The sequence below is a fragment of the Apium graveolens genome, chromosome 2, assembly GCF_009905375.1.
Source record: "Apium graveolens cultivar Ventura chromosome 2, ASM990537v1, whole genome shotgun sequence".
Classification (NCBI taxonomy): domain Eukaryota; kingdom Viridiplantae; phylum Streptophyta; class Magnoliopsida; order Apiales; family Apiaceae; genus Apium; species Apium graveolens.
In genome coordinates this window covers 142833174-142857982 of record NC_133648.1, presented here as the reverse complement: position 1 = coordinate 142857982, position 24809 = coordinate 142833174, and the positions used below count along the sequence as shown (strand labels likewise).

Here is a 24809-nt window from a genome sequence, read left to right as displayed (position 1 = left end):
AGGTATGTTGATGTGAAGTTTCTTGAAATCTTCCAAGAACTTAGTAAATTGTTTATCCAACTTCTGCTTATTCAACCTTTTAGGAAAAGGAGGTGGAGGATAGACCTGTTTTCCCCTGTATTATCCTCACGAGGAGTGTTGATAACTGCTTTCTTCCTTGATTCCACCTCGGCATCCTTCAGCACCTCTTCTTCAGCCATAACTTCATTTTCTGAAACTTGAGATTTTTTAGGGCTTGCAACCTTCCCAGACCTCAATGTAATTGCCTTAACCTGCTCTTTTGCTTCCCTCTTTCCTGGAACTTTTGTGTCACTAGGGAGTGTTCCTGGTGATCATTCAATAAGGCGTTAGCAATTTGCCTTATTTGGTTCTCTAGAGTCTTTATAGAAATAGCCTGGCTTTTGCATATAATCCTCAACTTTTCCAATTTAGATTTTTCATTCGAAGATTGACCTGCACCTACATGAGTTTGCTGTTACATTCCCATTGGCTGAAACTGTTGCCTTGGTGCAAATTGTTGCTGAAAACCAGGAGGATTGAATAGCTTGTTTCCAACTGCTGTAACAACTGTTGCATCGCATTTTGATTGTTGTTCCAACTGAAGTTAGGATGATTTCAGTTGTCAAGATAATAAGTGTCTGGAATTGGTTACTACGATCTCTGAAAGTTGCTCACAAACTGAGTTGATTCACTAGATATAGCGCATTACTCCATCGCATGCGAACCTGCATACAACTCACAAACATTGGTTATTTGATTAACACCATAGTTAGCCAGAGAATCGATCTTCATAGACAATGCCCTTAGTTGAGCAGTGATAGTCGTAGCTATATCCACTGCAAGAACTCTTGCTACCTTGCCCCGTGGCAATCTCTGGGTTGGATACTGATATTCATTAGCAGCCATCAGTTCAATTAGATCATAAGCTTCCTCATAGCTTTTTGCCCATAATGCTCCACCTGATGCTGCATCGAGCATGGGTCTTGATTGTGCTCCCGAACCATTATAAAAACAATTGATGATCATCCTGTCAGGCATCCCATGATGAAGACACTTCCTAAGAATCTTCTTATAATGCTCTCAAGCTTCACATAGAGATTCTCCTGATTGCTGTGTAAATTGAGTAAGAGCATTCCTCATTGCAGCTGTCTTCGTCATAGGGAAGAATTTAGTGAGAAACTTTTGAGCAAGATCTTCCCAAGTAGTAATTGAACCAGCATATAGAGAGTATAACCAGCTCTTAGCCTTGTCCCTCAGAGAGAATGTGAACAGTCTCAGTTTCACCGCATCCTCAGACATACCATTGAACCTGAAGGTGTCGCGGATCTCTATAAAATCCCTAATGTGCGTATTGAGATCTTCCGTTGGAGAACCCCCAAATTGGACTGAATTCTGTACCCATTGAATCGTGCTAGACTTGATTTCAAAGTTATTAAAAAGGAATGGATGGTCTGACAATGCTAGACTGAATGTCATTGATTTTTGGTAGAGAAAAATCCATCAAAGCCTATGTATTCGCTGTTGGTTCTCCCATTGCAATAAAAACTAGAGTACCTGAACGCACGACTAAAGTAACCTTGTGAGAAAATAATCTGAGTCAGTAAAATTTAACGACCACTGATGACAAGCACATAAACTAAAAATTAACACCGAGTCCCCGGCAGCAACGCTAAAAACTTATTAGAGCGAAAATACGCACTAAAATTATACGCAAGTATACGCGTTTGTAAGTAGTACAAGATATAAATCAAATTCATACCCATAGAGACTCTTTTTAGTTAACTTAAGATTATGTACCTATACCACAATGGTATGGCTATTGCTCAATGCTAAAACAATAACAAGTTGAGATCTTTATAACTAAGATTAAACTAACATGTAATTAACTAAGAATAAAGTAATTGAACTAACTATATGAGACAAACATGGGATTCTAACTTCATTAAATACTTCATTCAAATTCATTGATCTTAACCTTAGCATGCAATGGTGATGACAACTAATCAGATAACACGAAACTAGTAAATACCAACTTTTATTGTACAAATACCCTACTACCAGACATCCAAAAAAGAGATAGAAGCTGAATAGACACCAATTATATTGAGACCCTATATGTCTATAGAATTTGACAACATAAAGGTTTAATGAACAAGTTATCTATCGTGATTACATAGGGCAAGTAAGATGGTTAAAATTACCTACGAATCATGCATAACAATTATACATGAACCTATACTAGCATGAAAAGTTCTAAACCTCTATATTCACTTTCGCTTCCATAGAGATTAACACACTATCTTATAGGTTTAGCTACGCATATGAGATGAATAAGCACAAACAATACTAGGATATCAATCAATCACCACACACTTAAGTATCAAAACAATTAACTATAGAAATCCATAAGTAAATCCGTTTGAACCCCATGACAATGATTAGTTCATAACCGAACTCATCGTCACCATGAGTTCCAATGAAAGCATGATAATAAACAATATAACAGTACTAGGGTTCAAAGACAAATCGAAAACAAGTATCCAAGTATCAACTATACTAAAGAAAATAAAAGTCTTCTTCTCCGTAGACGTCTTTTGCTCTCTAGGTCTTCTTATTGCTCTCCCTGGTCTCCCTGTTATTAAAAATGTCGAATTAGGGGTTTATATAGGCTTCAAGACGATCATGGGCTTCAAAATCTCAAAATCAGAGAAGAATCAGGATTTCTGCCAAACGAACCCACGCGGCCGCCCTGCTCACGGCGTTCACGCGCTGTACTTCTGTTCTTTCTGAGCGGCTGCCCCGCATGTGGCACGGGCGCCCTGCTCTTCTGCTCCCTGGATTCTTCAGCCTTGTCTTCTTTTTACTGTAACTTTCGCTCCGCTCATCAGAATTCGATGAATAAGAAGTGTTAAATATATTTATGATGTCATGTTTAATAGTGATTTGTGTTTAGTTTTCAGATCTTAACTAACAGGATAAATCAGGACTTAACTGGAAATCAGTACTTATAACTTAAGATATCAGAAGATATTTATCAGGAGATAATATCAGGACTTAAGAAGACTTTCAGATAAGGAAGGTGGCTGATTGAAAGGAAAAAAGATCAAGACTAAAATAAGAAGAGATATGCATGGAGAAGAATTCTATGAAGAATAGAATACTTGGAAGAAAATATAACTAGTTGATATATTTTAGGATGCAGACTTATATTCGATATCAATTAGAAGATTATCTTGTAACTGTGTGTTTATATAAACACATCATAATGTTTACACTATATGTGTTATCTTAATCGAGAATATTATTCATTGTAACCCTAGCAACTCTCGTGATATTTGTTCATCACTGAGAGAGAACGGTTTCATTGTAATACTGTTTTATTAATAAGATTATTCTGTGTTTCATACTTATGTTCTGAATTCGATTTGATTGTAGTATACACTGTATTCAACCCCCTTCTATAGTGTGTGTGACCTATCAAGTGGTATCAGAGCCAATCTGTTAACACAAATACAGTAAAGATCCAAAAAAATCATGTCTGAAGAAGAGAAAACTCCAACCAAGCCCACCAAAACTGAAGAAACTCCAAAGACTCAAATCCATAATCGATATGAGACTATTAGGGTTCCCATACTGAAACCTTCTGAGTATCCCATATGGAAAGTGAGGATGACTATGTTTCTGGAAGCTACAGATCCAAAATACCTTGATATAATTAATGAAGGACCACATAAGCCAACCAAGCTCTCTGTTGTAGTTGCAGATCAGCCAGCAATGACTGTACAAAAGGAGAAAAGTGAATATATAGCTGAAGATATCTCATCTATTCAAGGATGCAAAGGTAAGGCATTTGCTGCATAGTGCCATTGATAATGTCATGTCAAACAGGGTAATAAACTGCAAGACTGCAAAGGAGATATGGGATGCCTTGGAAACAAGATGCCAGGGAACTGATGCAATTAAGAAGAACAAGAGGACTATACTCACTCAAGAGTATGAGCACTTTGACTCAAAATCTGATGAGTCATTAACTGGTTTATATGACAGATTTGTCAAACTCTTGAATGATCTGTCACTGGTGGATAAGGAATATGATCTTGAAGATACTAATCTTAAATTCCTTTTAGCTCTTCCTGAAAGTTGGGATTTGAAGGCAACTACTATAAGAGACAACTATGCTCTTGATGAAACTACTCTTGATGAAATTTATGGTATGCTCAAAACTCATGAACTTGAGATGGATCAAAGAAGCAATAGGCATCGGAGAAAGTCAAGAACAGTTGCTCTTAAGGCTGAGGAGGAATCCCCCAAAGTGGCTGTCTCAAAGAAAGGCAAAGGAAAGGCTCTCATCACAAAGTCTGATACTGAGTCATCAAGTTCTGATGATGATGAGGATTCAGAAACTGAAAGTCTATCTGAGATGGATGCTGATGAAGAGATGATGAAATTGTGTGCTCTTATGGTGAAGGGTATCACAAAGATAACCTACAGGAAATTCAGGAAGGGAAGGAAGTTTTCCAGGAAAAGTGGAAGTTCTGATAAGAAGGGATTCAGAAAATCTGAAGGCAAAGCAGGAAAGTCTGACAGAGGAGATTACTCAAATGTTAAATGCTATAATTGTGGTGAGAAAGGCCACATATCTCCTAATTGCAAGAAAGGAAAAAGTCACAAAGAAGAAAAGCTGGACAGACACTTCAGATTCTGAAAATGAGGTGAGCTATGCCTTGATGGTAAATGCTGATAGCAGTTCTGATGCTACTGAGTTAAAGGTATCTCAAACAACTTATGCTTTTCATACTGATGATATTACTGAGTTGAGATCCCATCTTAAAACCATATTCATTAGCTATAGAGATCAGACTTTAACATGTGATAGGTTAACTTCTGAAAATCTGGCTTTTAAGAAAAAAAATGACTATTTAGAAAAGGAGTTAGTTATGTTCCATCATACTCAGAAAGAAAGAGATGATACTTTCTATGTTAGAGATGAAGTGTTAAAATTGAATCAATCTCTAAAAACTGAGTTAGAAAAGGAAAGAGAGATTATCATGACTTGGACTAACTCTTGCAGAACAACTCAGAATTTACTAAGTAGTGGAAACTGGAAAGAGGGCTTAGGTTATGGAGATGATAAAAGTGAAACAGGAACTGAACAAATTAAGCCAATTATTGTTAAAAAGACTAATAAGCCAAAGGTAAATCCTGTTAAGTTTGTAGCTAAAACTGCAAAGTCTGATTCTGAAAAGATGAAAGATATTGAGACAGAAGTTAAGGCAGAGTCAACTTCTGACAAATTGAAACAGGATAAGCCAATTGAAGTTAACATAGGCTTAATGACAAAGAAGTAAATTAAGTATAAGCTGAAAGAGATTAAGAATGTAAACAAGGTAAAGCCACCTAGGAAAATAGGAATGGAAAGGAAGGTGTGAATAAAAGCAATAATTATATGCCTGTTCCTAATGATCCTAGAAAGAAATGCTATAACTGTGGAAATTCTAACCATCTGTATTACGACCGGTACTTTCGTGTAATATTATTTGTGGATTTGGTATAATAATAAAGCCGAATAAAATATATTCAATGATTGTACGTTTGTGTGAGTGAAAATTTCTGCACTATAAATTTGTTTTATGTAGTATATGATTTTTCAAAGCAAGAGTTTATTTAATTTCTTTATTTTTGATTTATAAGGAATATTCTAAGCCTTGGAAAATTTTCTTTTAAAAGTATTTTGTTCACAAATTGTGAAAATGATTTTAAAAAGTCTCTAAAAATCCAAGTTATTTTATGGTATAAATTTTATAATTTTTGAACTTATATTTTATTTTATGAAAATAAATCTTTATAAATTTTATTTGTTATAATTAGCAAATTACATAGCTATCCTTGCATGCAAATACTCTTCCATTTAGCTAAGGGGCAAGGAAGACATTTCCAACCCCACTCACTTTCATTCTACTAACCAAGTTACCACTTTGTCCTTGCATGCAAATCTACCTAACTTTAGCTAAAAGGATACTTGTGTCATTTCTTAAATCCACTCACTTGGGGTCAAATCAAAAACATAAAAACCAAACAAATATGATTACCACTTCATTTTTCACTCCACCATTCCACACCTCCCTCCTTCTTTTTCCCCTCCTCTCGGCTCTCCCCTCTCACTCTCGGCTAAAAGCCGAAACCCCCTCCCCATTTTTTTTCTTCAATCCTCAACCAAGCTTCCACTCTTTACACAAGTAAATGTTACTTCCCATACCATGATCACTCATATTTCAAAGAGTTTTGAGTAGAATGTTTAAGTTTAAAAGGTTGCATGTAAAGGTTTTAGTGAAACTCAAAATACAATCTTGATTCTTATGGATTTAAGGTTGTTTTTGAGAGGACTACAAGGAATGAATAAGTGCCAAGTCTTGAGAAGGAAACTCTTGATGATTAAATGGCTATTTCCTTCCAATTCATTCGGCCATGACCATATGGGAGCCGAATGAATGGTCCTTGAGATCATTCTTGTTGTTTTGTTCAATTTTTGCATGTTTATGTGATAATGACTTGAATTTTGTGGTAAAAATTTGATAAAACTCCTTGCATGCTAAGTGATCATCTAGGTATATCTTATGCTAGGCTTGAATGTCAATTTTATGATAGAACATATGTAGAAAATGTGTTGTTTTGGATTGAAAAACCCGAAGGCATGCATGCATGTGGATTTCTCTTAGTTTGTTGTAAGATTTTGATCATTTGGAAAGATTTTGTTAGAGAGCCTTAATTTCAGTAGGAATAATGTGTTAATATTGATTTATGCTTCTTGTTGCATGGTAATAATTCGTGGTTATCTTTTATAAAAAATATATACCTTGTTGTTTCAAAAGCATGAAGATTTGTGAGTTGTGAAGTGTAGTTTCTTTTGTTTTGCCATAATTGTACCTTAGGTAAGGATGATCTCACCCAAGGGTATTTTGAGAATAAGGGAATTAGTTCAGTAGATTACCATGTATAAGTCTTCGTTTAAGTATTGAGTTGTGGTTAGTTGAGTTTGTCAAGTCAAAAACCTTGGAAAATGAGAGTTATAGTTTCTGCAGAAAATCAGTTTAGTACCCTGAGGTTTAGAGTGAGTTTTGACCATTTCATTGATGTGAACTTTGAGGCCCAAGCTACCAGAAGTTAGTATTGGGAGTATATAAAAGGTTTCAGGAGTTGGTTGGAGGTTTGCATGTCATTTGGTTTGGTGCCCAAGTAGAATAGCAAAATCTGTCCAGCAGGGGACAGTTTTGTTGCAACTTAGAAATAGGAAGATTTGACCATGTCAAGGGTAGGCCCTCATTAGGCCCTATTGGGCCTTAGTTAGAGGGAGTGTCAGAGAAGTTTTTCCAACCATAGTTCATAGGATATGAGTTAGAACCATGTGTCACAAGTTAATTCAAGTCAGGCCGTTTTCTGCCCAGAAAAACAGGGGAACCTTGGACTTTTAGCTTAGGCCCAAGAAGGCCCTTGAGCCACCTCAAGTTTGTGAGATGCTCTTAGGTCAGGAGAGTCTTGTGTAAAAGTTTTGAAGGAAAACTTGTAGTTTAAGAGTGTCTAATGCACTCAAGAAACTATAGTTGTCATTCTGAAATTTGCACCAGTGAGCACTTTCACTTATCACATAGTTTTAGAACACTTAGAAGTGAGTATTAGGTCGACCACCATAGTTGTAAGATAGTATAAGGTCAGTAGAGCAAAAGGCACAAGTGAGGGTCAATAGGTTTTGGATAATTTAGGAAAGGCACATCGAGTTAGGAAGCCAAAATTAGAAGACCTTGTCTAGTTTAGCGACCAAGTGACTTAAGATGTGAGTCGAGATCATCCAAGCCTAGTGTTGCATTATGGTATATATGGTGTTATTTAGTGTTAATAAATGATATGTGAATATGTGGCTATGTGTGTACTTTTGTAATTTAAAAGTGAATATAAAATTAAGTGCGTATAGGCCTAAGTGCCATCCGTATTTAATTTCGGATTGTAAATAGGTTAAGTTAGTGAGAATATATTATAATGAGGATTATTATTTATGTAGGATCTCGAGACGAGGGAAAACTTGCCATAAAGGTCGAGTGAAGCTCCAGTTGTTGCTCCTACCAGTCAGACCAGACCAGCCTTTCTCAAGGCAAGTGATTCAACTTGACCTTCGTATTTATTAAACAGTTCATATATATCAATGCAATTATCCTGAGTCATTTGATATGTTTGAAATCAAGCGTATCTTTCGTTTATCTTTGAATTATATAGAAATGCCATGAACCCTCGAGTATGTATTGCAAGTAGTTCAAAAGTCTTTCATGATAGTTAAATGCCATGATAAAATGAAGAGTTGATATATTACTTGATTGATCCTCTTGATTAACATGCTGATGATTCCTAAGTATTGATATCTCATCCTGATACTTGAATCCCTATAGAACCTTACCTTGAACCCTGAAAGTCAGAATCTTATCAAAGTGATCCCTCATTGATTGATACCCCTCTTTCTTATCCTAAAGCTTGACAACTCTGATATATCCTGAGCTAAAGAATCATTTCTTCATACTTTAACACCCATAGTATTCATGAAGCTTATTTTCTTAATGATCCAACACCTGTACCTTGACGAGAATCCATTGCTTTAAGCCCAATTTGGCACTTCCTTTCATAATATCCAATAGCCTCACTAAATTCCCTTGTCCAAACCTTGATATATGAAAACCATTCAGATACCCTAATAAAGTATAGTTTTTTAAATCGTGGCCCTGAGAATTAGTACCATATTTCCCGTGTTTCGAGTTGATCTATAATCCCTTAATAAAAAAAAATGTTTACTGTTAAAAGAGATTTTGTTATAATTCGGCATCAGTTTTTGAAATAAATAAAATATGGGTTTTCAGTCCCAAAGGGGGATAAATGTTTTCCTTGAATAGTGGATCTGGACTGAGACGCGAGTCCTTTCCACACTTATATTAGGCTTAAAAGTTGCCTAGGGATTCCCGTTAATGTTTTCGAACCCAGCGAGGTTCGGGATTACTTCGCGGCTGATCACCGGCTGTAATCCGTAGCGTCATAAAATGATTTTGATTAAGACATGATTTTTAAATTGTTTGATACAAGCAAAATGATGCCATCTCACATAGATTTATCTTTCGTTATCATTGGTTATGTCTTTTCATTGTCATTCTTAAAGGTATATCTCAATTTATGTTTGTATCGTACAGTTAGCACTTGTTGAGCATTTGGCTCACTTCTTGCTTTACCCTGATATTACAGCTAGCAGCTATGGTTAGATTCAAGCAGACTGCCCGTAAGACCTGTGATGCTGATGCTTATGTTCGAGCTCAGGTAGAATAAGTAATAATAGTTTGTGTGAGGACTCGGTAATTGTAATCAGATGTAATAGTTGGTAGTGTTAGGCTGTTCCAAACCCTAAACTGTAAGATCTTGGAGTTGGTTGTGTATTCTTCCCTTAAAATGTTGTAATAGCTATATTTATTTTGCTATTTAAGTTGGGGGTGTGACAATCTGGATTCTTTTTGCAGGAAGAATAAGAATATAAACTCCTTACATTCTAAGTCAGGAGTTAAGAGTCAGTCTGTTAGGTTTAAGCCACAAAATCCTTATTTTCATTGTGGTAGTTTATGGCATTCCATTTATACTTGTAAGGAATATCATAGTTTGTACTATGATTATTATCAAATAAAACCTTCTTTAAAGAAAGTTAGCATTATTCCTTCTAGTGTAAGTTCTGATGCAAAGTCTGATACTGTAAATTCTGATAAGAAAAATGTTAACATAAACTCTGATGTTAAATCCGCTGCAAATGTTAACAAACTTAATAAGGCCAAAGGATCCAAGCAAGTCTGGGTCCTTAAAACTAATCATTAGTGGTCTTTGTGATTGCAGGGCAACAGGAAAAACATCCTAGTCCTAGACAGTGGATGTTCATGACATATGACTGGAAATAAAGCCCTGATATCAGACTTTATGGAGAAAGCTGGCCCAAGAGTTTCTTATGGAGATGGCAACATGGGAAAAACTATAGGATATGGCAATATCAATCTTGGGAATGTCATCATTGAAAAAGTAGCTCTAGTAAACACAATCTGCTAAATATTAGTCAAATCTGTGACAGAGGTTATTATGTGGATTTCTTTGAAGAACACTGTGAAATTGTAAGAAAATCTACAGGCAAAGTTGTTCTAAAGGGATACAGGCATGGTAACATTTATGAAGCCAAGCTTTCAACAAGTTCTGATGGTTCTGCAATCTGTCTGTTAAGTAGAGCATCAATTGAAGAAAGCTAGAATTGGCACAAGAAACTCTCTCATTTAAATTTCAACAATATAAATGAACTAGTCAAGAAAGATCTATTGAGAGGACTGCCAAAATCAGTATTTGCTCCTAATGGCCTTTGTGATTCATGTCAAAAGGTAAAATAGAGAAAGTCTTCATTCAAAAGCAAGACTAAATCTTCAATTCTTGAGCCTTATCACCTACTACATATTGATCTATTTGGTCCAGTGAATGTTATGTCTATTGCAAAGAAGAAATATGCTATGGTCATAGTAGATGAGTTTACCATATACACATGGGTGTATTTCTTGCACACAAAAAGTGAAACTGCATCTATCTTGATTGATCATGTCAAACAACTGGATAAATTGGTTAAAGACTATGTGAAAATCATAAGAAGTGATAATGGCACTGAGTTCAAGAATATGATCATGGAAGAGTTCTGCAAAGACCATGGAATAAAGCAAGAATTCTCTGCTCTTAGAACTCCACAGCAAAATGGAGTTGTTGAAAGAAAGAATAGAACTCTTATTGAAGCTGTACGAACTATGCTTGATGAAGCAAAGTTACCAACCTACTTTTGGGCTGAAGCTGTATAGACTGCTTGTTTTACTCAGAATGCAACACTTATCAACAAGCATGGAAAGACACCATATGAGATGGTGAAGAAAAAGAAACTAAATCTGAAGTACTTTCATGTATTTGGATGCAAGTGTTTTGTTCTTAAGACTCATCCTGAACAGCTATCCAAATTTGATCTAAAAGTTGATGAAGGAATTTTTGTTGGATATCCACTTTCCAAAAAAGCCTTCAGAATCTACAATTTAAGAACAAGGGTTGTCATGGAATCTATCAATGTCTCTTTTGATGATAAGAAGATTACTGGACTTGAAGATTTCAATGATCATGATCATCTGAGATTTGAGAATAAAGTTTTAAATTCTGATTCTGTAAATTCTGATAGTCTAAATCCTGATACTGCAAATTTTGATGGGTTAAACTCTGATGTTATTGAAAATGCACCTGTGCAGGGGGAGCATATTCAAGATTCAACCACATCTCAAGAAGCATCAGAACCTAGAACAGGCTCTTCAAGTTCTGATTTATCAAGTTCTGATGGGCCAAGTTCTGATAATTCTGGAAACTCAAATTCTGATTCATCAAGTTCTGATGGGCCAAGTTCTGATAATTCTGGAAACTCAAATTCTGAAGAATCCAACTCAAAGAGCATAATTTCGGGGGAGCATCAGAAAATGTTGATGGAGACAGCATGGATCATGGGGGAGTATCCAGTTCTAGAGATCACCTTCCATCTGCAAGAAAGTGGACTAAAGCACATACACCTGACTTTATTATTGGAGATCCTGAAGCAGGTATTAGAACTAGAACAACAACATCAAATGAATTTCTCTATCATTCTTTTCTTTCTCAGGCTGAACCAAAGAAAGTGGAAGAAGCTCTTCAAGATGCTGATTGGGTGCAAGCAATACAGGAAGAGTTAAATGAATTTGAAAGAAATAAAGTCTGGACCCTAGTACCAAGACCAAAGAACAGATCAGTTGTTGGTACAAAATAGGTGTTCAGAAAAAAACTAATAGTGATGGCATAATTACAAGGAATAAAGCAAGGCTGGTTGCAAAAGGATATTCTCAACAGGAGGGAATTGATTATGATGAAACATTTGCACCAGTTGCTAGATTGGAAGCCATAAGGATATTTTTGGCTTATGTTGCTCACAAAAAGTTTATAGTTTTTCAAATGGATGTAAAAAGTGCTTTTCTTAATGGAGAATTGGAAGAAGAAGTATATGTTGAACAACCTCCAGGTTTTGTAGATTCAAAATTTCCTCATCATGTCTACAGACTTGATAAAGCACTTTATGGCCTTAAGCAAGCTCCAAGAGCATGGTATGAGACATTAGCTCAATTTCTTCTGGAAAGTGGATTAAACAGAGGGACAATTGATAAAACTTTATTTTATCTCAACCCTGGAAAGGACTTACTTTTGGTGCAGATATATGTTGATGTTATCATTTTTGGTTCTATAAATGACAGACTTTGTAAAAGGTTTGCCAAGCTAATGCGGTCAAGATATCAAATGAGTATGATGGGAGAACTTAGCTATTTTCTGGGCCTTCAAGTCAAGCAGAATGAAGAAGGAACTTTTATTTGTCAATCTAAGTAAACCAGAAACTTGTTGAAGAAATTTGGAATGCAAGACTGTTCAAGTGCATCCACTCCTATGGCCACTACAACAAAATTGGATAAGGATACTGGTACATCAGTAGATATTACTGATTACAGAGGTATGATTGGCTCACTACTCTATCTAACTGCAAGTAGACCTGATATCATGTATGATACCTATCTGTGTGCAAGATTTTAAGCAGATCCAAGAGAGCCTCACTTAATAGCTGTGAAAAGAATTTTCAAGTACCTTAAGGGTACAGCTGATCTGGGATTGTGGTATCCTAGGGAATCTGACTTTAAGCTAATAGGTTACTCAGATGGAGATTTTGTAGGGTGCAAAATTGACAGGAAAAGCACAAGTGGAAGCTGCCAATTTCTTGGAGGCAGATTAGTTTCTTGGTTTAGCAAGAAACAAAAGTCAATTTCCACATCAGTTGTAGAGGCAGAGTACATTGCTGCAGGAAGCTGTTGTACACAGATTCTTTGGATGAAGAATCAGTTACTGGATTATGGGTTAGAATTTTCTAAAATCCCTATTTACTGTGATAATCAAAATGCTATTGCTATGACAGGTAATCCAGTTCAACACTCTATGACAAAACACATCAGCATTAGGTACCACTTCATAAGGGAACATGTGATGGAAGGTACAGTGGAATTGCATTTTGTTCCAACAGATCAACAACTAGCAGATATCTTCACAAAACCACTATGTAAAGCTACTTTTACAAGATTGGTAAATGAACTTGGAATGGTTTCAGGTTCTTTCTCTAAATCTGTTTAGTTTATGTTCTGATACATCAGACTTTATGATCAGTATTTACAGATATTACTATCCTTATGTAATATGTGCTTACATTGACATTTACTTAAGTGCTGATTATTGTCTGATGTGAATTTCTAAACTCTGATAGTGATATGAATGTTTCTGTGACTATTCAACCAATGAGGATAACTGTGCTAGATGCTGACCTAGTAGTCTTTAATATACTAGAGATCCCATGTTTGAAGTAATTGTTTATGTGGAAATCTTTTAACACAAGCAAATTCTAATATTGAGCTTGGTTAGGTTTACTTTGTGTATCTTATTACTAAGTCAAAAACTAGAATAGTGCTTCTGATCTGTTAATTCTGATGTTGGTAAATCTTATGGATGTACTAAGTGCTGATAAGCCTCACTTATCAAAAGAAAAAGAAAAGAAAAGAAATAAATATCAGGTACTCCTTTGAGATCTAGAGAAAAATGTATGTGGAAGGGAAGACCTAAGTGCATTGCTGGTATTAAGTAATATGCATTAGAAAAGCAAACTAAAATTTTCTTGGTGACTTTTCACATTCTCTGATTACTGGAGATATACTCTGATAATAGCATAAATTTTGATAAGTAGTCGTGACTCACTTACAGTGAGAAGCCACTGTAAAAAGGAATTTCAAAAGATGCATAAAATGAGCACATCACAGTTGAGGTGGACTCATGCATGATCTCATTCTAGAGTATACCTCAGACTAATGACAGATTTTAAGCAAAGTTCTTAGTTATGCCTTATTTCTAAGATGTACTGAAGTGAATCAGACTTTACTCTTTGTCTGATATTTAGCTTAAAGCACACACTTACACTCCATATGAATGATGAAAATTACTGTGGTGATCAATGTTGTTTTAGATGAACAGTTTAAGTGTCAGTTGCATAAATTCTGAGGACAAGTTCTGATGGAAGTTCTGATGATTAAGTTCTGTTGAAACCATATCAGTATTTGTGTGAAGAATTACAGAAATAAACATTCACTTTTTGAGTTCAGAAGCCATATTCTGATGACTTTTAAATTCTAATCATAGTCAAGTTCTGATGCTGACGTGGCAGTATTTATTTCCTTGATTTATTTTTAGATCAATACTTGAACGGTTATATTTTATCAGAATATTGGTTTATGTAAGATAAATCAGTTATAATCATTATGGGTTAGTGGTTAACGCGTATGTCTTGAAAACCTACATGTGCACAGTAATCGTTAATTATTTCCCGTGCCCATTAACTCTGGCTTTAAATCTTTTACTAACTGTTATTATTACACATTGGTCTAAGGAGACGAGATATCATTATTTTTACTTGTAATTATTAAATACTCCTCGCGTCTCTTGGTATTCTATTGGCTATTTAAGCCAACTATTCATTCCAACCAATACATATTCCATTTTCTCACAAACTCACTCTTTTTACATACTCATCAAAAACATGGTTCGTTTCAACTTGCTCCTGAACTCTGATACTTTTAATATCGAGTTGAGTTGTGATGATTGGCGACAAGAGTGGCATGTAACTGTCATTCCTGAAGAGATCTGGAACTCAGTTCCACAAGAGGTTCACACAGACCTCTTATTCTTTTATATGGACTATCATCTCCATTGTGATCGTCTGGAAGAGGAAAGGAGAGAAGCTCTCCGTCAGCAAGAACGGAGCTAGTCGTTAGGTCTTCTTAGACTAGGACTAAGGCTGTTGATGTTAAGAATTCTTAGAATAGGACTATCTTGTAATTTTTGCATATAATTGATAAATTTCATGAAATGCACTCATCTGATATATTAATGAAATTTCCTTTAAATTGCAAGATTTGGTCTTTGTTTCTCAAATTATGTGACTGTGCATGTTTTAATTGCAATGTGTTAATCTTTACTTCATCATTTTTAACTTTATCCTGTGATGAATGTTTTGATTTAATAATGGTCAATAATAAATTTTGATGGTTTGAGAAAATAATTGAAGAACATCTGAACCTGTGATAAGTGCAGCCTTCTTCTTCTAGAGCAAAGAGGACTAAGATAGTACCTCAGTCACAGCAGAAAAGAAGGAGGATGATTCTAAGAGATGAATCAGAAGATGAGGCACAGATTCAAACATCAGAACCTGTTGCAATTGCAGCTGAGGAAGTGTCTCCTCAGAAAACAAAGGAAACTGGGAGTTCTAGGCCTCTCAAAAGGCTTAGAAAGGTACATTCTGATGATAAAGCTCCCAAAGTCTCTCCACCCTTGAAGAGAGTGAAGAAACAAAGAGCTAATAAGGACATAGTTGAGTCAGATTCAGAGGATGTGGAAGCAGCAGCTAAGGAAGGGGATCAGGAATCTCTGATCCCAAAGGAGCCAATTGTGATTGAATCCCTTCCATCTACACAACCAGAATATGCTGAAGCCACTGAATCTACACCTCCACTGTCACCAATTCAAGCTGAAGAAACTGCTCAAGACAGAGTGCCTACACCTCCTGTGTCTCCTATCATTGAACAATTACATACAGATGCATTAGGTACAAGTGCTGAAATAGATATTCAAAACTTGGTTGTGCCTGAAGTTCTGTATTTGGAAGCTCCAACCATTCCTTAACATACTCCACCAACAACACCAATTTTAGATGCTGATTTCAATGAAGATATTCTAACAACACCTCTTCTGAATCTAGATGATGCAGATCAGATATTAGGTGAGCATCAGAATTTGGATGTTGATCAGGACTTAGAGGATGATTTTGAAACCTCTATAGCCTCACATACTATCATTTTATCAGAGGATGCTGATTCTGCAGACTCTGTAAGTTCTGATGCTGCAAATGTTGACACTACTGGTGAAGCTGCTACAAATCAAAATGTTGATGCAGCTGGTCTTTCACGACATGCACCTCAACAAGTTCTAGGCAAAGCTGATCTAATCAAGAACTTTGTTAGAGAGGATGCACCAGTACCTTGGAGTGAAACTCCAAGAGGACAAGAATGGATCAAGGAGTGGAACAAAGTTGATTTTGTTCCTACTGCAAATATTCTTTCTGAGCACCTGGCTAAAGCTGATGAGATGCTGGTGAATGATGACTTCAAAGCACAACTCAGAGTTACTGGATTGAGTACAAGGCACCTTCAAGGTTAACACTCAATACCTCAAGCCTAGGTGAACAAAATTCAAGAAACACTAATACAGCAAGACATGAATGTCAAATTGGAAAAGAACATGTTCTTTAAGCCATCCTTTGACCACATTGGGTATATAGAAAAGACTCAAGAAAAGCAGCAAGCCCAAATATCTGATATTTTAAAGAATCAGGATGCTCAACAAGATCAACTCAATAAAATCTAAAACTCTGTGGAATTGCTTGTCTCTCTCCTTCTACCAGATGATGCCAAAAAGGGGGAGAAAGTGATTAAGTCCAAATGCAAAACTGATCAACCACTGAAGGGTAAGGATGATGGAAATGAGGACCAGGGAAACTCTGAAAAGGGTAGAGGTCATGGTCAAGGAAAAGGTTCTTCATCCAGGAAAGCAGGAACCTTTACACAGAGATCAAGCTCTGATGCTGATAGAAGAAAAAGTTCTGATAAGCAAGTTCTAACTAAGCCTGATGTTCTGATACAGGGTGAGAGTCAAGAATCACAGAAGTTTATGCAGACACTGAAGCTTAAGGGGAAGGAAACAACAGTCTACTATCAAGACCCCAAGTTACAGAAGCTGGATGAAGAAAATTCAAAAAGACTATTTCTCAAAGACAATCCAGGAATGGACTTTGAAAGTCTGAAGAAAGAAGAAGCCAGACTTAAAGCAGAAAATGTCAAATCCAAGTCTAAAGCTTCTATTACTGCAAAGAAACCTCCAAAGCCTAAGGGCATTGTGATTAAAGAGAAGACAAACTCTGAGGCAACCAAATCTGAATCCAAAGTCAAATCACAAGTAGAGGTAGATCCAAGATTCAAGGGCAAAGCTAAAGTTGATGATTCTGTAAAAAACTATCTGCCAATAATGGATCTGGAAACAAAGGATGATGAAGATACTAGTCTGATTTTGAAGAAGAAGAAGAATATTCAAATAACCTCTGACAGAGCTCATGTTGTTCAAGATCAGGATTAGTAAATTCTGATATGACAATGAAGCAAGCAACCTCTGACAGAGCTCAAGTTGTCTTGATATCAAAAGATAAAGGAAAGGAAACCTCTGACATTGCTCATGTTAAACCCTTAAAAATTCTACTACCTGGGTTTACTAAAGCTCAACAATCTACTCAACTTTTGAAGACTACATCAAGTGGTTTTGAAGCAAGAGTTATTCGAGGCAAGGAAGCTAGAGATAAATCGGGATTGGGTAGTTCTAAAGAAAAGAGAGTAAATAATACTACCTCTGATCCAACCTCTTTGAGTGAACCAGGAGTGGGAACAACTCCTTAAATATTGAATCAACTGGAGTTTGTACAAATGGTCTACCACTCTATGCTAAAAGAAGATATCATGTTATATTTCATGACAGATGGGAGGGTATTCCATATAAGAAAGGATGTTATTCGTTTGAAGTACTTTGAAGAATTGTAACATATGTTATTTCTACTTCAAGTGAAGAAAAGGTCAACAAATGGTGTTGCCAGATACATAAGGTCTAATATTGAAAGACAGAAGAAATTATACTCTGTAAAGTCTGACAGGCCATACTATCCTAAGTACAAAGCTCACATTGGTGATATAGTTGAGATGAAGCCTAATACCACCAAAATCACTACATTTCATGGTATTAAGGGACTTGGATTCAATCTAGAGTCTAATAAAGCCTATGTCATCAGACTGGATCAAGAAATAAGGAAAGCAAACATAAATGATCTCAGGGCTGCTATCTTTCAGACAGGTGAAGATACAGTTGAACTTAAAGATGTAAAAAGGAGAATGCAGAATGAACTTGAATATGCTGAGAGAACTCTTTTGAAGAACTATCTCAGAAAAACTCCTGACATTAAAGAGATCACACACTGAAGCCAAGTCAAGGACTACAACTTTTAAATTCTAAAGTATATACAGGCTATTAAACTTGTATATTATGATAATTTACAAGTTGGGGGAGATTGTTAGATATATTTATGATGTCATGTCTAATAGTGATTTGTGTTTAGTTTTCAGATCTTAACTAACAGGACAAATCATGACTTAACTGGAAATCAGTACTTATACTGAAGTCAGAGCTTAAGATATCAGAACTTAAGTTATTAGAACTTAAGATATCAGAAGATATTTATCAGGAGATAATATCAGGACTTAAGAAGACTTTCAGATAAGGAAGGCGGCTGATTGAAAGGAAAGAAGATCAAGACTAAAACAAGAAGAGATATGTATGGAGAAGAATTCTATGAAGAATAGAATGCTTGGAAGAAAAGATAACTAGCTGATATATTTTAGGATGCAGACTTATATTCGATATCAATTAGAATATTATCTTGTAACTGTGTGTCTATATAAACACATCATAGGGTTTACACTATATATGTTATCTTAATCGGAATATTATTCATTGTAACCCTAGCAGCTCTCGTGATATTTGTTCATCACTGAGAGAGAACAGTTTCATTGTAATATTGTTTTATTAATAAGATTATTCTGTGTTTCATACTTGTATTCTTAATTCGATTTGATTGTAGTATACACTGTATTCAACCCCCTTCTATAGTATGTGTGACCTATCAAGAAGTCCATGCGAAGCTCTCAAAATTCTCTACAACTTGGGAATGGCTTTGGCTTCCAAACCTGACCTCTTTTCAGCATATTTCCTTGAAAAGCTCAATTAATCATCCAACTAATGCCTCTAATGCACAAACACAAAAACACATCAAAAATATGAATGACTTGAGTCCAAAACATCAACTTAAGCCTGAAATAAAGCGTTCCAAGTAGATATAAAATCTACTTATCAGTAGCCATCCACCATCACAAGTGCATACTTCTTTCTTGAAATTGATAAGACATTACCGGTCCAAATAAGTCCATATGAATAAGTTGCAAATGTGCACTTATAGAATTCACAGTTTTACTCTTGTGACTAGTTTTATTCATTTTTCCTTTTTGACAAGCCTCACAGACCTCATTTTGAGCAAACTCCAGATTTGGTATGTCTCTTACTAACTCCTTTTTGACTAGAGTATTGATTTCCTTGTAATTCAAATGAGAGAGCTTTTTATGCCACAACTTGCTTTGTTCTTCAGATGCCTTGGTGTAGAAGCAACAAATTCCATCCTCATTTGCTGAGTCCAGGTCTGCAACAAATAGGCTTCCTTTCCTTGCTCATTTCAAAACAATTTCACTATTCTTTTTGCTGATAATTAGGCATTATCCTTTATCAAATACAATCTTGAATCCTCTATCTGTAAATTGGCTGATACTCAGGAGATCCACCTCAAGACCAACTACCAGTGCTACATCTTCAATGACAATATTTCCAAAAATTATCTTGCCATATCCCATTGTGAAACCTTTGTTGTTGTCTCCAAAAGTCATTAATGAGCCATCCATCTCCTCAAATTATGATAGCAGGGCCATATCACCTGTCATATGTCTTGAGCATCCACTGTCTATGATCCATATGACCTTCTTCACTTTGCCCTGCACACAATGAGGATAAGTGTGTTTAGCAACCCAAGCAATGTTGAGTACTTTCTTCTTGTTAACAGATTTGATAGAAGTAGAGTTTGATGATTCAGAAAGAATGGAGTTCATTGATTGATGTGCATTTTCCTTTTTAGCTGAGGACTCAATATTGACTTCCTTAAGATCTACTCTCTGCTTGTGGCAACTTGTCATTACTTTTATGTTGCAAGTATGCAATCAAACTTATCACATAATGAGTGGGGATTATTGGCTTTTGCTTCATTATACTTGCATGCTCCCAATCTTGTCTCACTAACAACCTTTTTACAAAGGTGAGTTAGATGATTTGTAGAGCCACATTTCTGACACTGTTTCCTAGGAGCATCTGCAACAAAAATAAATTTGTTGCTTTTGTTTATTCCAACCTTCCCATTTTTGTTTTTATTTTTCTTTCCTCCATTCTCATCTTTAACTTCCTTAATTGGTTTCTTAGGAGTTTGGTTTACCATGGGCTTCTTCTCAGCTTTAGAAGTTGGAATTGTTTTGGTGCATTTCTTCTCATTATCCTCATTAGAAAGTTCTCGCTTTATGATTAACTCCTCTTCACTGAAATTTACTTCACATGATTTGAATAGTGGTGAATCAACCTTTCTCAGCATAGCTGGGACATCTTCATTTACTGTTGCTTTTACCTTGTCACCTTCAACTTTCTTATTGATGTTCAATGCATCATAAACCAAGCAAATAGCTATATTAGCACATGACTTGTTCTTCAAATAATACCGACCAACTAGCTGGGATGCATTTCTGAATGATTTCAGTTTCACCTCATTCTTTTCTTCTTTTCTCTTAACACAACTTCTATTTCACTAGCACACTTGAGCTTGTTCTTTAGATATTTATTTTCTTGCTTGACTATCTCACGCTATACAAGCATTAGCTCAAACTTTTGTTTCTCACTTTCAAAATTCTCATTAACTTTTGATAACCTACTGACCTCCTTAGTGGCTGCTACCATGCTAGTGTGAATGTGGAACATTTCTATGCTCATCTTTTCTACAGTCTCCTTATACTGACTTTCATTTAAATCAATAGTGGTAAGAGTTGGTACTTGTGTTTTTTATGAGGATGACTCTTCTTGCTCCAAGGCCATGAGTGCATCGTTTCCTACTTCCTCATCATCATCATTATCTGAATCATTCAAACTCTTTCCTTCTGTAATATAAGATTTACCCTGTTATTTTCTTAGAAGAGCCTCATACTTTGCTTCCAATTCAAGATAAGCCTTGTCCTTTTTCACTTTCTTTGGCTTCCTGCATTCTATAGCAAAATGTCCAATTCATCATAATTGAAGCACCTGATCTTTGACCTGTCAACAGATCCTGTTTTGTAACCATTTTTGCTTCCAGAGTTGTACTATGCCTTTGCCTTCCAGCTGTTGTCCTTGTTGGATGTTTGTCCCTTGTTTTTGAAGAACTTTGGCTTCTTTACTCTAATATTAGAGAATTTTCTTGCTAAGTAATCCATGGACTGATCTAACTCATCCAGTTCATCCAATATATAGAATTCATCCTCTTCAAGTTCAAGAATAACTTGCTTCTGTGGTTCCTTATTCTTTTGCTCACTACTTGAAGCAACTGGAGTCTGGATTTCTAGTTCATCATCAGATGACTGGCTGTCATTTACCACTAGTGCACTTGAACCATCAACAATATGCCCTTGACCAGCTCTTAAGGATTTTCTTTGGATCATTTCCAGTTCATAGGTTTTTAGAATACCATACAAAACCCCCAGTATCTCCCTTCTCTTATAGTTGAAATCTTCTGTTCTAGATGGTCAGGAAGGGTAAGAAAAAACTTCAAGTTAACCTCTTCAGCTTCACAGTATTTTTTATGAAGCTAAAAGTCATTAATCATCTTGTTGAATATTTCAAAGACATGAGTTATGCTTTCTTTAAGTTTAGTCATGAAACCCTTATATTGAGACACCAGTGTTCCCCTTTGGTTAGATCTAACTTTCTCTGCACCTTCTATTGAGTGTCATTTATGAAACTATATTATGCTCTATTAAGCTTCGAATTGGTGTATTTGTACTCAAGTTATTGGTGTTTTAATGTGTTTTCTAGTGTTTTTGCATTTCAGGCATTAATCTGAGAATTAGGTGAATTAGCATTGATTTGATGCTAATATGGTGTTAGGATGGTGTCCAAGGAATAAAGCTCACGAAGACCGGCTCAAATCTGTAAGAAAAAGAAGAAAGATGATTTTTGGCAGAAGCCCAGCGCACTCGCGTTGATCAAGCACGCAGTCGCGCCCACTAAATCGGGTTTCAAGAATCTGTTTTGAATAGAAGACTGATTTCTGGACTTTTCTGCTGATCAGGGCTGCTATATAATCATAACTTTAGGTCGTTTTTCATAACATATCACAAGGAGAGCTGTAAGAAGACCGTGTTAGCACGATTCAACGAAGACGAAGAAGATCTTGTTTTTACTTGTGAATCTTTGTTCTAAGTTGTAACTTGGATGCTAGTTTTCTTATTTGTGAACCTTACTCTTGTTTTGTACTTGGTTTTATTTATTCGTTATAAAGACTACATTTGTTATACCATGCTATCATCGGAACCCACGTTGATGATTAGTCCGATTATGGGCTAATCGTTATCGTGGGGTTCTAGCGGATTTATTTAAGGATTTATTTAGTTGAATTGTTTTGATACCTTAGTGTGTGGTGATTGTATGATAACTAGTATTGGTTGTGCTTATTCATCTTATGAGCGTCACGAACTTATAAGATAATGTATTAATCTTTAATGAAGCGAAAGTGAATTTAAGGATTTAGAACTTGCCATGCTAGCATAGGTTCATGTATTTGTTATGCATGATTTATGGGTAATTTTAACCATCTTACTTGCCCTATGTAATTAAGGTAGATAACTTGTGCTTAAACCGTTATGTTGTCAAATTCTATAGACATATAGGGTCTCAATATAATTGGTGTCTATTCAGCTTCTATCTCTTTTGTAGATGTCTGGTAGTATGGTATTTGTGCAATAGAAGTTGGCGTTTATCAGTTTCGTGTTGTCTGATTAGTGTCATCACCATTACATGCTAAGGTTAAGAACAAAAAGGCTATTGAATGAAGTATTTAATGAAGTTAGAATCCCATGTCTGTCCCATATAAGATACAACTCTCTTTATTCTCTTAGTTATAATTGTTAGTTTAATTCTTAGTTATAAGCAACCTCAATTTGTTATCGTCTTAGAATTGAATAATAACCATACACTGTTGTTTAAGTGCATAAATTAATTAGTGTACCAAGCCAGTCCCTGTGGGAACGAATCTGATTTATATCTTATACTACTTGCGAACGTGTATACTTGCGTGTAAATTTAGCGCGTGTTTAGCGACTAACAAGTTTTTGGCGCCGCTGCCGGGGACTATAGTGTTAATTTTAGTTTATGTGTTTTCCATCAGTGGTCGTTAAAGTTCATTGACTCGGGCATTGTTACTTATCTGTTTCCTTGTCTTATTTCAGGTACTCTAGCGAGGGTGTATGCATACGCGTTCGCGTACTCGTAAGAGAACTCTGGATAAAGCCGAGGAAGAAGTTATGGTAGTTCGAAAGGAAGTTTTTGAAGAAGAAAAGAAGTTAGAAGAAGTAGAGAAAGTCTAATAATCTGATTTAGTAGTGATGGGAGATCAAGCAGAAAATTCCAAGGCTTTGATGGACTATTCTCAGCCTAAGATCAATGACATTCAGTCAAGCATCATCAGGCCAGCCATCAGGGCTAACACTTTTGAGATCAAGTCGAGCACGATTCAGATGATACAGAACTCAGTTCAGTTTGGGAGAACATGCACATCAGGGATTTTATCGAGATATGTGACACTTTTAAGTTTAATGATGTGACTAAAGATGCGATCAAACTGCAACTCTTCCCATTCTCTCTGAGAGATAAAGCTAAGTGTTAGTTACATTCTCTACCAAGGGGTCTATCACTACTTTGGAAGATCTTGCTCAAAAGTTTCTCACTAAATTCTTCCCTATGGAGAAGACTGCTGCAATCAGAAATGCTCTTACTCGGTTTGCTTAACAAATTGGAGAATCACTGTGTGAGGCTTGGGATCGATATAAGGTGATGCTAAGGAAGTTCCCACACCATGGCATGCCTGATTGGATGATTATAAACTGTTTTTACAATGGATTGGGTGCTACTTCTAGACCCATGCTCGATGTAGCATCAGGAGGAGCCTTGTGGGCTAAGAGCTACGATTAAGCCTATAAATTGATTGAACTGATGGCTACTAATGAATACCAGAATCCTTCTCAGAGACTGACTCAGAGAAAATTAGTCAGAATTCTAGAGTTGGATGCAGCAACTGCTATAGCTGCCCAACTTAAGTCTTTAACGATGAAGGTGGACACTTTGGCTAATTATGGAGTTAATCAAATCGCTAGTATCTGTGAGCTTTGTGCTGGTGCCCATGAGACTGATCAGTGCGCAATTTCTAGTGAATCGGCTCAGTTCGTGAGCAACTTTCAGCGTTTGCAATAACCTGTTCCAGCCACTTATCATCCCAACAACCGCAATCATCCTAATTTCAGTTGGAGCAACACTCAGAATGCGGTTCAATAGCCTTATCAGCAGTATCCAGCTAAGTAGTACAACCCCCCGGTTTTCAGCAACCGCAATATGCACCAAGGCAGCAACTCCAGCTGCAACAAGCTAATGAAAAATCTGAATTAGAAGAGTTGAAGCTTATGTGCAAGAGCCAAGTTGTTTCTATCAAGACCTTAAAAATTCAAATTGGGCAAATAGCCAATGCCTTTCTAAATCATCAACCTAGTACATTACATAGTGACACTGAAGTGCCAGGAAGGAAGAAAGCTAAGGAGCGGGTAAAGGCAATCACTTTGAGGTCTGGAAAGGTTGCGAATCCCGAATAAACT

At 36.1% G+C, this 24809-nt stretch overlaps 2 non-coding genes across 2 annotated transcripts; one reads left to right on the top strand and one right to left on the bottom strand.

Annotated features, from left to right (window-relative positions):
- The first annotated feature begins 1036 nt into the window (after window positions 1–1036).
- LOC141709811 (small nucleolar RNA R71) lies at window positions 1037–1143 on the top strand. Its single transcript, XR_012570369.1, has one exon. It is a non-coding gene; the product is annotated as a small nucleolar RNA R71 (small nucleolar RNA).
- A 22776-nt stretch (window positions 1144–23919) lies between these two features.
- Window positions 23920–24026, bottom strand: LOC141709122 (small nucleolar RNA R71). The gene has a single exon (XR_012569715.1). It is a non-coding gene; the product is annotated as a small nucleolar RNA R71 (small nucleolar RNA).
- Window positions 24027–24809: the final 783 nt, after the last annotated feature.